At 40.2% G+C, this 14,421-nt stretch overlaps 1 pseudogene across 1 annotated transcript; it reads right to left on the bottom strand.

The window, feature by feature from the left end:
• Positions 1–700: 700 nt before the first annotated feature.
• Positions 701–9,123, bottom strand: LOC309619569 (ubiquitin-conjugating enzyme E2 R2 pseudogene; annotated as a pseudogene). The gene has a single exon. The product of its transcript is annotated as a ubiquitin-conjugating enzyme E2 R2 pseudogene (transcript).
• Between the last annotated feature and the right edge of the window lie 5,298 nt (positions 9,124–14,421).

Here is a 14,421-nt window from a genome sequence, read left to right as displayed (position 1 = left end):
TTATTTGCTCCTACCCAGCAGTTGTCAATGTCACCACCCTCACATGTAGCAGTCATCGTTGGGAATGTGGTTACAATCATGGAAGCAGCTGTCACCAGTTAGAACCTGGAAGTCTTGGTGAAACGCATTGCTGGGCTACAGCCCCACAGTTTCTGATGTGTGGGTCTGGGGTGAGACCTAAAAATTTACATTTTTAACAGGTTCCCAGGTAATATTGATGCAGTTGGTCTGGAGACCATACTTTAAGAACCACTAGTCTAGAGCAGTGTTTCTCACACTTTAATGTACATGCGAAATCACCTGGGGATCTTGTTAAAAGACAGATCTGTTAAACCAGGTCTCAGTTAGGGGGTGAAGAGCTGAACTTTTGCATTTCTAACAATGTCCCAGGTGATGCTTGAGATGGCCAGACCATGCACCACAATTTGAATGAAAGACTAACTGTTGCTTTAATGTTCTCTGGAGTTATTCCTATTAATTCATCCTCTCATTACTTGAATAAATTAATGGTAATGTGGAGGGTGAGGGTAGGGAGTTCAACAGATACCTTTAATAAAGCTACATGGGAATGTGTGCGTGGCTAGAGGAGTAGTGTGTGTACTTGCGTGCATGCAGGGTAAGAGGCAGAGAAATGGTTTAGCTCAAAACCTATTGGTTTAAATATAGAATAGCTAGCTAGTGGGAAGCAGCCGCATAGCACAGGGAGATCAGCTCGGTGCTTTGTGACCACCTAGAGGGGCGGGATAGGGAGGGTGGGAGGGAGATGTGAGAGGGAGGAGATATGGGGATATATGTATATGTATAGCTGATTCACTTTGTTATAAAGCAGAAACTAACACACCATTGTAAAGCAATTATACTCCAATAAAGATGTTAAAAAAAACACAAAACCTATTCCTTTTATAAATGTAAAAAAAATAGTAAAAATGGTTTAGCAGTAATACTTTAATAATCTTCAGAATAAAATAATTCCCATTTATTTTTATTTGTCAATAAAAGTGCAAAACTAGTTTTGGTTCAATGTTTGACACCTATATTAAAGCATGTGTGCCAAAGCCAACATTGTGCAAGTATTTCAAATCTTTTGCAAAATGTTGCTGGTGTCTAAATTTATAACTGTGGAGGAAGTCATATAAATTTAAAGAGATAATACACTGATCAGAGATGGCCCACAATGAATATTGTTACTCAATCAAAATTTCTTCTTTTTTTTTAGATATAATAAGAATATAAATTTAACTTTTTTTAAAAATTGGGGTATAGTTGCTTTACAATGTTGTGTTAGTTTCTGCTGTACAATGAAGTGAATCAGCTATATGTGTACATATATGCCCTCCCTCCTAGACCTCCCTCCTCCGCCCCCATCCCACCCATCTAGGTCACCACAGAGCACCGAGCTGAGCTCCCTGTGCTATACTGCAGGTTCCCACTAGCTGTCTGTTTTACACATGGTAGTGTATATATGTCAATCCCAATCTCCCAGTTCATCCCAAACCTCATTCCCCACCCCGTGTCCACATGTCCATTCCCTATGTCTGCGTCTCTATTCCTGCCCTGCAAATAGGTTCATCTGTACCATTTTTCTAGATTCCACATATATGCATTAATATACGTATTTGTTTTTCTCTTTCTGACTTACTTCACTCTGTATGACAGACTCTATGTCCATCCACATCTCTACAAATGACCCAATTTCATTTCTTTCTATGGCTGAGTAATATTCCATTGTATATATGTACCACATCTTCCTTATCCATTCATCTGTTGATGGACATTTAGGTTACTTCCATGCAAAGAAAACCATAAATTAGACGAAAAGACAACCCTCAGAATGGGAGAAAATATTTGCAAATGAAGCAACTGACAAGGGATTAATCTCCAAAATATATAAACAACTCATGCAGCTCAATATCAAAAAAACAAACAACCCAATCAAAAAATGGGCAGAAGATCTAAGTAGACATTTCTCCAAAGAAGATATACAGATGGCCAAGAGGCACATGAAAACATGCTCAACATCACTAGTCATTAGAGAAATACAGATCAAAGGTACAATGAGTTATCTTCCCCTGACACCGGTCAGAATGGCCATCATCAAAAATATCTACACACAGTAACTGCTGGAGAGCGTGTGGAGAAAAGGGAACCCTCTTGCACTGTTGGTGGGAATGTAAATTGATACAGCCACTATGGAGAACAGTATGGAGGTTCCTTCAAAGACTAAAATAGAACTACCATATGACCCAGAAATCCCACTACTGGGCATATACCCTGAGAAAACCATAATTCAAAAAGTTTAACTTTTTTATGGTGATAGCTACCTGTAGAAATTTGAGATATGAAATATGATTGAAGCAGTGGCTTTACAAACTTTCAGAAAACTAGAAAGTCACTATATCTTGCATTCTAATTCTATTTATATATTGGCATGTCTTCCTATGTCAGAAAAACAATTTGTATCTACTGAATTTATACTACTTGAAGAAATGATCTATTCTATATCTGAATAGATTTCACTTGATACTCCTAAATGGAAGTAGTGTGTGAACATATTAATTAATTCATACATGGAAAGATAAGAATAATTTGGTTTATTATCAAATCAATATTTTGAAAATAATTAATTTTATCCTCAGGATGCTTGGGGAAAATCTCACCCATTAATCATCTTCTTTCTTCTTTATTTTAAATGTTCTATTAGAAATCATTTATTAACTTACATTTTCCATTCTTTCTTGCTTGGAATGTTAACTATCATTTGCAAAACTTCCCTACAGTTTCTGCAATGATAAGAGAATGTATATAAATAAACTTTCATTAGCAACAATTAGCTTTTCTACTTGTTAAAGTAGAACAGATTGATCTCTTTCCTGGTTGAGTGTTCTCCACAGGCTACAGCCATTGCCATGTATAACTGTATATAATTAATACTTTGAGACCAAGGTTCTTCTCTCTATAGAGACCACTCCGGCATGGGAGGCTGCAATGTGTCAAATGGCCCGTGACAGTTGGTTGAATGGTTCCATAAATGCTGAAAATAGCCTTGCTTCTCATCAGACTAAGCAACTCCACATTCAGGCCCCAAAAGTGCAGTTGCTTGGGACAAGCTGTTACAGTGAAGTTGTACCCTAGTCTTGCATAGGATACTATGTCCATCAACAGAAAAGAAGGATTAGAGAACTAGACTAGAAAAGAAAAAACTAATCAAAGGCCTCTTAGTTTTAAAAGATTTCTGGATTTCATATCAAAGTTCCCCTGACCCTGTTTGAAAAAATATTCAATGTTTCCTGGTTCCTCAGACACTAAAGTTTCCTGTATGATTTGGCTTCTAGGTGGTTCACATGTATCTTGCCACGCATTGGGACAAAGGGAGTTTGAATATTTATTTTAGCATTTCTGGCATCCAGAAATGAATATCTGTCCTCATTTCATCCACAAGTCCCCCTCCACCATGGTTAAAATATAAGAAAATATAACTTCAGATACAAGTGTTTACTTATATTTAAGTTTTTACTTATATATTTTTGACCAACCCATGTTTTTTCCCCAATGAACCGTATACTCTTTACCCCAATTCAGTAAATAAGTCAGCTCTACTTCTATTTTCTCTCTAGTTTTTTAATGAAGAAGCATTCAGGACCTGTCACTTGTATTGCTCCAGATCTCTTCATGGTGGTGGAATGGCCAGTCGTGTGTGAGGTTCGAGCATATTTATTGGCCAGACTGTTACCTTACCCTTTGCCATGGGGCTTGAGTTGTGTGGAGGGTGGGACTGTGAAGGGGGCAATTATTGTGAAGGGAGAAATTATTGAGAAGATAAATTGTTAAGGTGAAGAAGACTCTACCTCCAAGCACACTGAGATTTGGATGGCTACCACATCTTGTGGTATTTGAAAATAATCGTCTTGGAGGTATCAGAGTGAAGAGTGCAGTGGTCAAGCACAGTGTTTCTTAGAAGAAGCAGTGTACCCTGGGCATCAGTAAGGGTGCTCTTGCCAAGGGCTGGCTCCTAGCAGTGCAGCATGCTTCTGTGAAGGACAGTACTCTATCCCGATTCTACTGCTTCCATTTAACAATGGAGCCCTCATCTGCCCGTCATCCCTTGAGAGTACTTGGGTATCAGATATAATCAAATTTGTGGTGGTGGCAAAAGGACTTGATGTTCTCTCTTTGGGTTGCTCTGTTTTAACGATGGACCAATAAGTGGCTGGCAACTGATTTGTACTCAAAATTGAGTACACCATTTGACAGACATGACAACCTTTTCATTTCCTTAGGGACATGCCAATGATTCCACATCAAGGGATCACTGGAGAGTCCACTGGGGAGTCATTCTGGGTTATATGGGCTGAGAGGTTAGAAAGTTGCCTGTGTAATCTTTAAGAAACCTGCCTGTCAGGAGGCCACGTGATCTAATGATGTTACTGCAGCAGAATACCCCATTGTGTCGGTATCTGTACCCGGCACTTACTTTCTTTGCATCCTGTTTAGTGATGTGAGTTTCAAGGACAAACATTTTGTTCCATTCAGTGTATAATTTATATGTTTGAAATAACAACACTCCCATAAAAGTTATTGTTTGGTGAAGGGCCCTTGAATTTAGTTTTTCTATAAAATTGTTCTATCATTTTTAGTTGTCAAACTAATAAGGGAAGGCAGAGCCTCAAGTACAATTATTTCCAACTGCTACGCCAACGTGCCAGCTCTAAAATAAATACATCTTCTATTTGAATAAGATCAAGGACACCTGTTTAAATGTTACCTTATGAGATTATAATGTAGTGCTAAAGAATTTATCCTATAGTAGGGCCATTCTGGCCAGACAAAGGCACACTATATTGATGACCAAAATTAACAGGTCATAATTAGCATCTAAAAGGATGCATTTGCTACATCAGTGACCACAGATTACCAAAAGGTTGATTCAATGTCCATCTCTATTTTGGACCAGTCAAACCAGGGTTCAAGGGGTAAGTGGTGTGTGGGGTTAGTCCCAGTTTCTTCAACATCCCTGCTATGTAATTTAGTATAGTCCTACTGCACCGTGGTACTATTCCACATTTGCAACAGTGTGGTTCTAGAGCTTCCCTTTTGGCAGGTCCAGTTGTTGGGGGTTCTACTCTTTAACATTTGAAGACTCTTTCCATCCCTAGAATTGCAATAAATCCCTTGCAATTACACACTCAAGGAAAGGAAATACCACCCTAGGAAAACTTCTTTGGTCCTCTGTGTCTGGCCACTATCCTAACCCAGGAACCTCAGCTACTTCTCCTCCATATCTTTCAATAGTCAAAAAAATTTCTCTCCTTATGTTCAAGTTTCCCAGAATTAATGTTATCTTTGATCCTGTATCTAAAAGTTCCTGAGATTCTTGAAAGTTATCTTTTGTTCAAAACAAGTCTCGGGGTTTAGAGTCTCTCCAGGCCAATCTAATGTTTTACTGGACCTGATGTTAAGGATTTTGGGGCAGATTGTCCTTCCCTTTGAGAGACTGGGTCTAATCTCCAGACTTTAGTGCCAGGGTTCTTAAATTAAGAAAGATCAGAAGAAATCAAAGGAAATGCTTTGGAAGTTGTCCTTTGTTTTCCATGTGCAGGGAGTTTATCCTTAGGATTTACGAAGCCCTTGTCTCAGTGTTCCCTCTCTTGGCTCAGCTCCCAGTGATTTTGAAGTGGCTTGTTGCTATCTGTGCGGAGGGTTTGCCAAGGTTGTTGCCATAGCTGCCGTGCCTGCAAGTTTAGCTGATTCTTCTGTCCTATTGATCTCCTCCGAATCTTAGTAACTTGTCAGTGTTTCTCTTGTGAATGGGGGATGTGATTCCAAATCTAATGACCCTTTGTCTTAGCCCATAGAGAAATTGTTGCGCAGACAGTGGGCCCAATCGAAATTCATATCTTTCCATTAGCCTATTCTCCAGCTATTTCCCATGAAATTCATGCTTCCATAGAAAGCTTTTGGGAGTTAGAAACATAACCCTTTGGGAGAGACTCAAGGTGATCATTTCTTTGCATTTCGGCATAAAGATAATCATCTGAATTGTTAGGTTCACCTATCCTGTTGGTCAGGATGGTCCCTATTTGGAGTTCTTTCTTTCTAGTCTCCTTGATCCCTTGCTTATCAGCTTTCTATGATGGGGTCACTCATCTTGGTTTCCAAGCTTTCCCTACCCACAGAATCAAAGCATTAATTTCAAAGGGGTGTCCACTTCTTCCTCTCACATATTATATTCATTACCTCTCCTTTTTTTAAATTGTGGTAAAATATACGTAAATTTACCTTTTTGAAACAATTAAAAATGTACGGTTCTATGGCATTAGGTACATGCATGTCGTTGGGCAACCATCCCTGCCATTCATCTCCAGAACGTTTTCTTCTTCCCCACCTGCAACTCTGATCCACTGAACACTGACTCCTCATTCTCCTCTCCTCTCACCCTTTGGCAGCTACCGTTCTACTTTCTGCTTCTGTGAATTCAACTGCCTTAAGAACCTCATACAAGTGGAATCACACATTATTTGTCCTTTTGTAACTGGCTTATTTCACTTAGCATAATGTTTTCAAGGCTCGTCTATGTTGTAGCACGTGTCAGATTTTTAAGGCTGAATAATATTTAATTGTATGTATATACCATATTTAGTTTACACATTCTTCTGTTCATGGACACATGGGTTGTTTCCACCCTTTGTCTATTTTGCAAAACTGCTATGAACATGGGTGTACAAATATCTATTCAAAATCCTACTTTCATTTCTTTTGGTCATACTTTAAACCGTTTTTAAAAATGTTCTTTAAAAATTTTTATTGTGGTATAATTTACATAGAATAATTCAAAGATTTTAAGTGTAGCATTTTATGGCTTTTGACAAATATTGATATATACACCTGTGTAACTCCCACTACACTCACGATATGGAATATTTCCATCAGGCCAGAATGTTTCTCCTTGCCCATTTGTGGTCATTACTTCCTTCACCCACAGCTCAAGGAAACCACTGATCTGCTTACTGTCTCTATAGATTAGCTTTTATTTTCTAGAATTTAGCATCGATGGAAACATTCAGTATGAACTCAACGTTTTTGAGATTTACCCATATTGCATGTATCAGAGGTATCTTTCTCTTTATTGCTGAGTAGTAGTTCATTGTAAGGCTATAACACAATTTGTTTATCTATTTAACAGTTGATGGACATCTGGTTGTTTCCAGGGCTATTGTGAATAAAACTGCTATGAACATACATTTTTCATTCTCTGGGATAAATGTCTAGAGTGGAATTGCTGATTTGTATTTATAATACACAGCCAACCAGTGTCCCAAAGTGGTTGTACCATATTACTTTTCAAAGAGCATCATAAGGACTTTCCTGGTGGTGCAGTGGTTAAGAATCCTCCTGCCAATGCAGGGGACACGGGTGGGAAGATCCCACATGCCATGGAGCAACTAAGCCCATGCGCCGCAACTACTGAGCCTGCGCTCTAGAGCCTACAAGCCATAACTACTGAGCCTGCAAACCACAACTACTGAAGCCCCCATGCCTAGAGCCCGTGCCCGGCAACAAGAGAAGCCACCACATTGAGAAGCCCAGGCGCCACAACGAAGAGTAGCCCCTGCTCGCTGCAACTAGAGAAAGCCTGTGTGCAGCAACGAAGACACAACGCAGCCAAAAAAAAATAAATAAATAAAATTTAAAATAATAAAAATTAAAAAAAATAAAAGAGCATCATATGAGTTCCAGTTGTTCTACATGCTCGTCAACACTTGGTATGAATAGTCTTTCTATTAGTGACTAGTGACACTTTCCATAGTGACTAATGATGTGGAACATATTTTCATGAGGTTATTTGTCATCTGTATATCTTCTTCAGTAAAGCATTAGTTCAGATTTTTTGCCCATATTTATTGGGTTATTTATCATATTACTGAGTTGTAAGAGTTCTATATATATTCTAGGTATAAGTCCTTTTTGAATATATATTTTGCAAATATTTTCTCTCAGTCTGTGTTTATCTTTTCTTTCATTAACAGGGTCTTTTGAAGAGCAAAGTTTTAAATTTTGATAAAGTCCAATTTATGAAATTGCTTTCGTTATACTGTTTGTTTTGTATCTAGAATTTTTTTGCCAAACCCAAAGTTGCTAAATATTTCTCCTGTGTGTTCTTCTTGAAATTTTTATAGTTGTAACTCTTACATTTAGATCTATGATCCATTTTGAGATTATTTTTGCCTGTGAAATTTTTAGAATTTTATTTATCTTTTTTTTTGATGAAAGACTATTTAATTCTTCAAGAATCTGAAAACAGACCAAATGTGTTTCACTGTGAACACTTTGTAGAGGCAAACTGAGGCTGCAGTACTTTAGTGGTGTTTTTTTAAAAAATATTTATTTGGCTTTGCTGGGTCTTCGTTACATGCATGCGGGATCTTCAACGCCCCATGTGGGATCTTTAGTTGGAGCACACATGTGGGATCTAGTTCCCTGACCAGGGATCAAACCCGGGCCCCCTGCCTTGGGAGTGCTGAGTCCTAGCCACTGGACCACCAGGGAAGTCCCAGCACTTTAGTTTTGATGCAGTATTCCGCCAGGGTCGTGGGGACCTTCGCTCCATCCTTTTCTGCTTTGTCTTTAGTGGCTGAAACCTGTTTCCTAATGATTTCGGCACATTCTTTGTCTTTTCCTGTACTGTCCCTCCCTTTCCTGAACATAACGGAAGCATTCACCTCGGCTGGGGAGGAGGTATTGGGCTCATTAAGCAACGAGATTACACTTAACAGGATAGTCCTGAAATTTTGAGTAGGGTTCCGCCTTTCAGGGGGCGGTTCTCCACTCTGTGGGTCGCCTACAGGCGGAGGAAGAATGGAAATGCGTACATCTCCATGCTCTTAAATGTTGGGGAGCCACATTTGGGTCAAGAATCTCAAGGTAGGTGGTGAATCCGTGTAATCAATAGGGAATTTAATATGAGCCTGAAGTAGCCGCCTTCGTAGAGGGTGTTAGGGGGTCCGAAGAGGGCAACCTCCCCGTTGTAGAGGTCAGATCCATCCACCAGGGTGATGCGGCGCCCTCCACCGCTTCCTCCTGCAGGGATTTCAGCTCGAGCAGCAGGGCCTTCTGCGAACTGGTCATCTGCTACTGGGCCATCGCATTGGTGGCGGTGCGGGATGAGGGCCCTAGTCCTCACGAATGGGCCGGGGAGCGGGGGGGGGGCGGGGGGGAGGGGGAGGGGGAAGGGGGGAGGGGGACCAGGCCCTTCCCCACCGCTTGCCCTGGGCGGGGCTGCACCCCGCGTCTTCACACACCCCACGGCGGTACCAGGCCTCTGATGGCAGTGGGCCGGCCTGGTTCTTCTCACGTTCAGGCCAGGTTGGGGGAGGGCTGGAGAGAGTTAAAGAAATTCTGGGTTGTTCCCCGCCCCACCTTAACTGGGGCGGGGGCCGAGAGGAGGTGGAAGTGGAGGAAGGCGTCAGAGGGCCCGGGATGGTGAGGGGACAGTGCCTAGCTTCCTGGCCCTCTCCTAGAATTTTGTTTTTCTTTTCTTTTTTAAATTATTTTTTATTGGAGTATAGTTGATTTACAATCTTGGGTTCGTTTCTGCTGAACAGCAAAGTGAATCAGTTATACATATACATATATCTACCCTTTTTTAGATTCTTTTCCCATATAGCTCATTAGAGAGTATTGAGTAGAGTTCCCTGTGCTATACAAAGGTTCTTATGAGTTATCTATTTTGTATATAGTAGTGTGTGTATATGTCAATCCCAATCTCCCAGTTTATCCCTCCCTCTCCCCCTTTCCTTCTTGGTAACTGTTAAGTTTGTTTTCTACATCTGTGACTCTATTTCTGTTTTGTAAATAGGTTCATTTGTACCATTTTTTTTTAGATTCCGTATATAAGCAGTATCATATGATATTTGTCTATCTCTGTCTGACTTACTTCACTCAGTATGACAATCTCTAGGTCCCATCCATGCAGCTGCAAATGACACTATTTTGTCCTTTTTTTATGGCTGAGTAATATCCCATTGAATATATGTACCACATCTTCTTAATCCAGTCCTCTGTTGATGGACATTTAGGTTGCTTCCATATCTTGGCTAGTGTAAATAGTGCTGCAATGAACATTGGGGTGCATGTATCTTTTTGAATTATCATTTTCTCCAGATACATGCCCAGGAGTGTGATTGCTGGATCATATGGTAGCTATATTTTTAGCTTTTTAAGGAACATCCATACTGTTCTGCATAGTGGCTGTACCAATTTATATTCCCATCAACAGTGTAGGAGGGTTTCCTAAAATAGATATGATGTACATTTTCTATACATATTGGCTAAAGGTATTTGAGAATTTATTTGCATGCTACTTCAATTATCATAAGGCTGCAAGTATAAACCCAGGAGTAATTTAAAAATATATACTTATGAAAGTGCATTGTATAGATTCATAAAGATGTCCTGAGATATTAATATGCTCTGGGGCCTCCCACGGCTCACTCTGTGGCCCTGAGATTTGTTCAGAAAATGTAATCCAGGTGGGTTCTGTTAGACTCTGAGATGGAGTTTAGGGAATAGAATATTTATTAGGCATTGCCCTTGGGATAAACAAATGTGGAAAGAAAAGCAAGGAAATAAGACTGGGCAGGAAAAGTTGAGCTGTGATGCAGACGTCATGTCAGACTTAGCCATTTTGATTGAGCTAAAATGGCCCTAACTCAGTGGGGTGAGTTGGCTGAAACTTCTTACTTGTAGATCAGCTGCTAGATGTGGGTCACCATAGGTGGTGGGACTCAGGGCTGACAACACCTAGGCAGCTGGGACTATAAATCCTTCCTTGCAGAGGCATGTCGATGATGAATCTCCACATCCATCACAGTCTACCCGTTGCTCAAATCCACGTTTTCATGGAGGTGGTATGACTGGTGTATCTCTTTGTCACAGGCCTACTCTAATGCCTGCTCTGCTGTGTGTGGGATCCTGGGCAGGTTGAACAAACCCTTGGGTAGTGATGCCGGCTGAGACTCTGTGTGCAGGAAAGGCAATCCATACCAAAAAAGGGCTATTCCTGTGAATCAATCACAGGTCTTTTAAAGGTAGAAGGGACTCAGTGTAGACAAATTGCCATCAAATGGGCAGATTGTCTCCTTAAGGAATGGTGCCATGATATGGACTCAACATTGGTCTCTGTTGCTGGCAGGTTGGACATTTAGAGGCAGCAGTAGCTCGATTCATTATGGAAAGTGGGAGCCTATGCTGCTGGGTTGATGCCTAACCTCTATCTCTTTCACCAGCGCCACTTTGTAATATGTCCATTGTTCCACCGTTGGACCGGCCAGTGACAGCTTGCTGTCATCAATTGGCTAAGTCATTCTGCCTACTTGGTTGTTTAATGCCACTTCCATAGTGGGAACTCTTGGATTGATGTTAACTTTTAATACAAAGATTTTCACACTTTACATTCACTCCCATTTCTTTCTTTTTTTTTCTTTTTTACCATCTTTATTGGAGTATAATTGCTTTACAATGGTGTGTTAGTTTCTGCTTTATAACAAAGTGCATCAGTTATATATATACATATGTCCCCATATCTCTTCCCTCTTGCGTCTCCCTCCCTCCCCCACTCCCATTTCCCATACACTATATTCCTTTCTGCCAGACCTCTTTGTCTGTGATCTTCCAATCTTTTTTCTTCTATGATTTTGATCAGCTAGCCAGACTACCCATGAATCCTTATGTGTCCTAATCTCAGGCCACTTCTTTTATCACATGAAGTAGATGACCAGATGCACTGTCCCAGTCTGTGCCTGAATTAGGCTGTAGTGGCTTGCGTCCACACACTGAGCTGACCCATTGCGTCCACACACTGAGCTGACCCGTCTGTAAGCCAAGCGTGGGCATTTTCATCCTCCGTCAGCTAGTCCTCAGAGATCCCCCTTGTGGGCCATGGGATCATGCTGAGGAAGAGGTGCTGGTGCAGCCATGGTGTATGACGGAGTCTGGGCTATCTGAGTTGATGGGTCAGGGAAGATTTGGCTCATGAATTCATATGGTGTCCCATAGTCCGGCTTTCAGTTTGTACCATGCCAAGAGTTGCATTTCAAAAAACATATATCCTCTCTTACAAATTGTGTGACCTCGCTCCAGTACCCCAGGGGGCAGCGTTATGATTTTCCCACTGGGACTTCCCCTAAATCGCACATGGTGTTTTTCCCCACCACTGATATCTCTAATACGAGAGGGTCTGTTCGCTCGAGTGGCAGGGTACAGCTTAACCACAGGCATTCCTGGTTACTTGCTCATTCTCTTACTTGCTCAGGGGCATCTTTGATTTTATTTTATTTTGACTCTTACTTTTTAACAGTATTTCGAAGGGCTATGAACACGGGTCAGAATGAAATGCCTTCATAGTGCAGCATCTCTATCTGAGCCATCAGTGAGGACACCTGAAATGGATTCTAGACAGGGTTGTTTCTACTCTGTAGTTCCTGAGGATGCTCTCTGTTGCCCTCCGCAGATTAGAATGGTTATATCCATAATGGGCCTCCTGATGGGGTGTGTGTTAGTGTGTGTTTAAGAGGATTGGAGCAGAGATGGGGGATATAAAAGGCGAGAGTCGAGGGGTGGCAGGAAGTCCTCCCAATTAGCTGTTTGTTCAAGCTAAGGAGTGATGATGTTACTCTTTTGTATTTTCACTTCTTAGAGACGTAAGACTGAGTCCACATCTTCTGGTATATTAACTTGCTCGATACACATTAATAAATATAAAGTAAAATTATAGAAATGGTGAAACATAGATGCCTTTCCTTGTAAGAAGAGGAAAATATGTACTATGTGTAGTATAGAGTACTTTATGTTCTATTTATTTAATCTAAGAGAAAAAACATTAGAATTTTTAGAGCTTGAAGATATCTTAGCTTTCATCTAGTTCAACCTCTCCATGTTATAAATGAGGAAAATCTTATTGAGTCTTTTCAATAAAGTCATGAAACGTTTTATTGTTCATAAGTTGGTAAGTGTATCCATATACTTTTATAAGTTTCTGTTGTGATTTTGGCCAGCAATGATGAAATTAGTATGTTTTGATCTTTGTGCAAGTTGTTCAGAAGGAACTTAAAAGAAGTACTTAGGAAAATCCAAGTGCTGAAACATTTAAGATATGCTTTATGGTCTCAGTTTTGTGTGATTGTCAGCCAGGAAGTTTTCTGATTAAGACAGCTTGCCAATTTCCTGCCAAATACATTATTTATTACACTAATGGGGATTTCCTATTTGAGATTTTAAAGACAAAATGTTACTGGTATTATTTCCCTTAAAATAATTGACATAGCTCAATTGATGCAGTCTAATAAATTAAAAGCAAGAACAAGACAGAGGTCAATAAAAACATATAGGTATTTTACTAGTATATACTTATTGAAATAAACTAGATTTCATTGGATTAGAGATTTTTCATTCATTTTTGATAATGAACTTGAAGCTGGATGTTAATGAATTTGTATTTCCTTTTTTGATCTAATGCTTTGTAAGAATGAAATAACTTTTAGCAAGGACTAAATTCTGTTGGGTTAAAATGGCATTAGGATCCCATAGTTATGTGCACAAATATTAGAATTTCATGCGTTTCTCCCAAAGCTATAAAGAAACTTCTGCATACTTGCGTGTGTGTGTGTGTGTGTATGCGTGTGTTCTTGTAGTAGTAGCTACAAAGGGAGATGGGTTCCAAGCATCTAAAGAATAAATATATGTAGGTAAATTAACAGACTAAATTACACCTAATTTTAACCAGACAGCAAAAGCATGAAACAAATTTTGATAATGACACATTTTTAATTTGTTTGTAAAATTAAAATACATTTTAAAATTACAGATTGTAACCACCACTATAGAGGAAAGGAACAAGGTGCTTTAAGAAAGACCACGGGGCATTTTCTTTAGCTGAGACAATCATAAAAAGCCTTTCTGAAGGACACATAGTTAGGCAGACAACGAGTCTGTGTGTGGGAGGAAGGATGTGTGTGGGAGGAAGGATGTGTGTGGGAGGAAGGATGTGTGTGGGAGGAAGGATGTGTGTGGATAGCAGTCCAGCCCTTCCATGAAAAAGGCCTTGTGGCTGCGAGTGTGAGATGTTCAAGAAAGAAGGCCAAGATGGCCAGAGTGCAGTGAGGACAAGGTAGCATGAGATGAGACTGAAGAGGATGGCATGACTGTGGCCCATGCTGACTTGTTTGAATCTTATTTTAGTGCAATGGGGGGGGGGTGGGTGTCATAAAAGGATTTTAAGTAGGAGAGTGACACCATTTCATCTATATCTTTAAAAGACCCCATTGGTTGCAATATGGGTATTGCATTGGTTTGGATTGGGGTAAGAGTGGAAGAAGATTGACATTTTTAGGAGACAATTGCCTTAGTCCAGGCGAGAGTTGGAATAGC

The sequence above is a fragment of the Balaenoptera borealis genome, assembly GCF_965194805.1.
Source record: "Balaenoptera borealis genome assembly, chromosome: 21".
In the NCBI taxonomy this organism is placed as follows: Eukaryota; Metazoa; Chordata; class Mammalia; order Artiodactyla; family Balaenopteridae; genus Balaenoptera; species Balaenoptera borealis.
The sequence above is the reverse complement of the archived record's forward strand: the minus strand, read 5'-3'. Positions and strand labels throughout refer to the sequence as shown.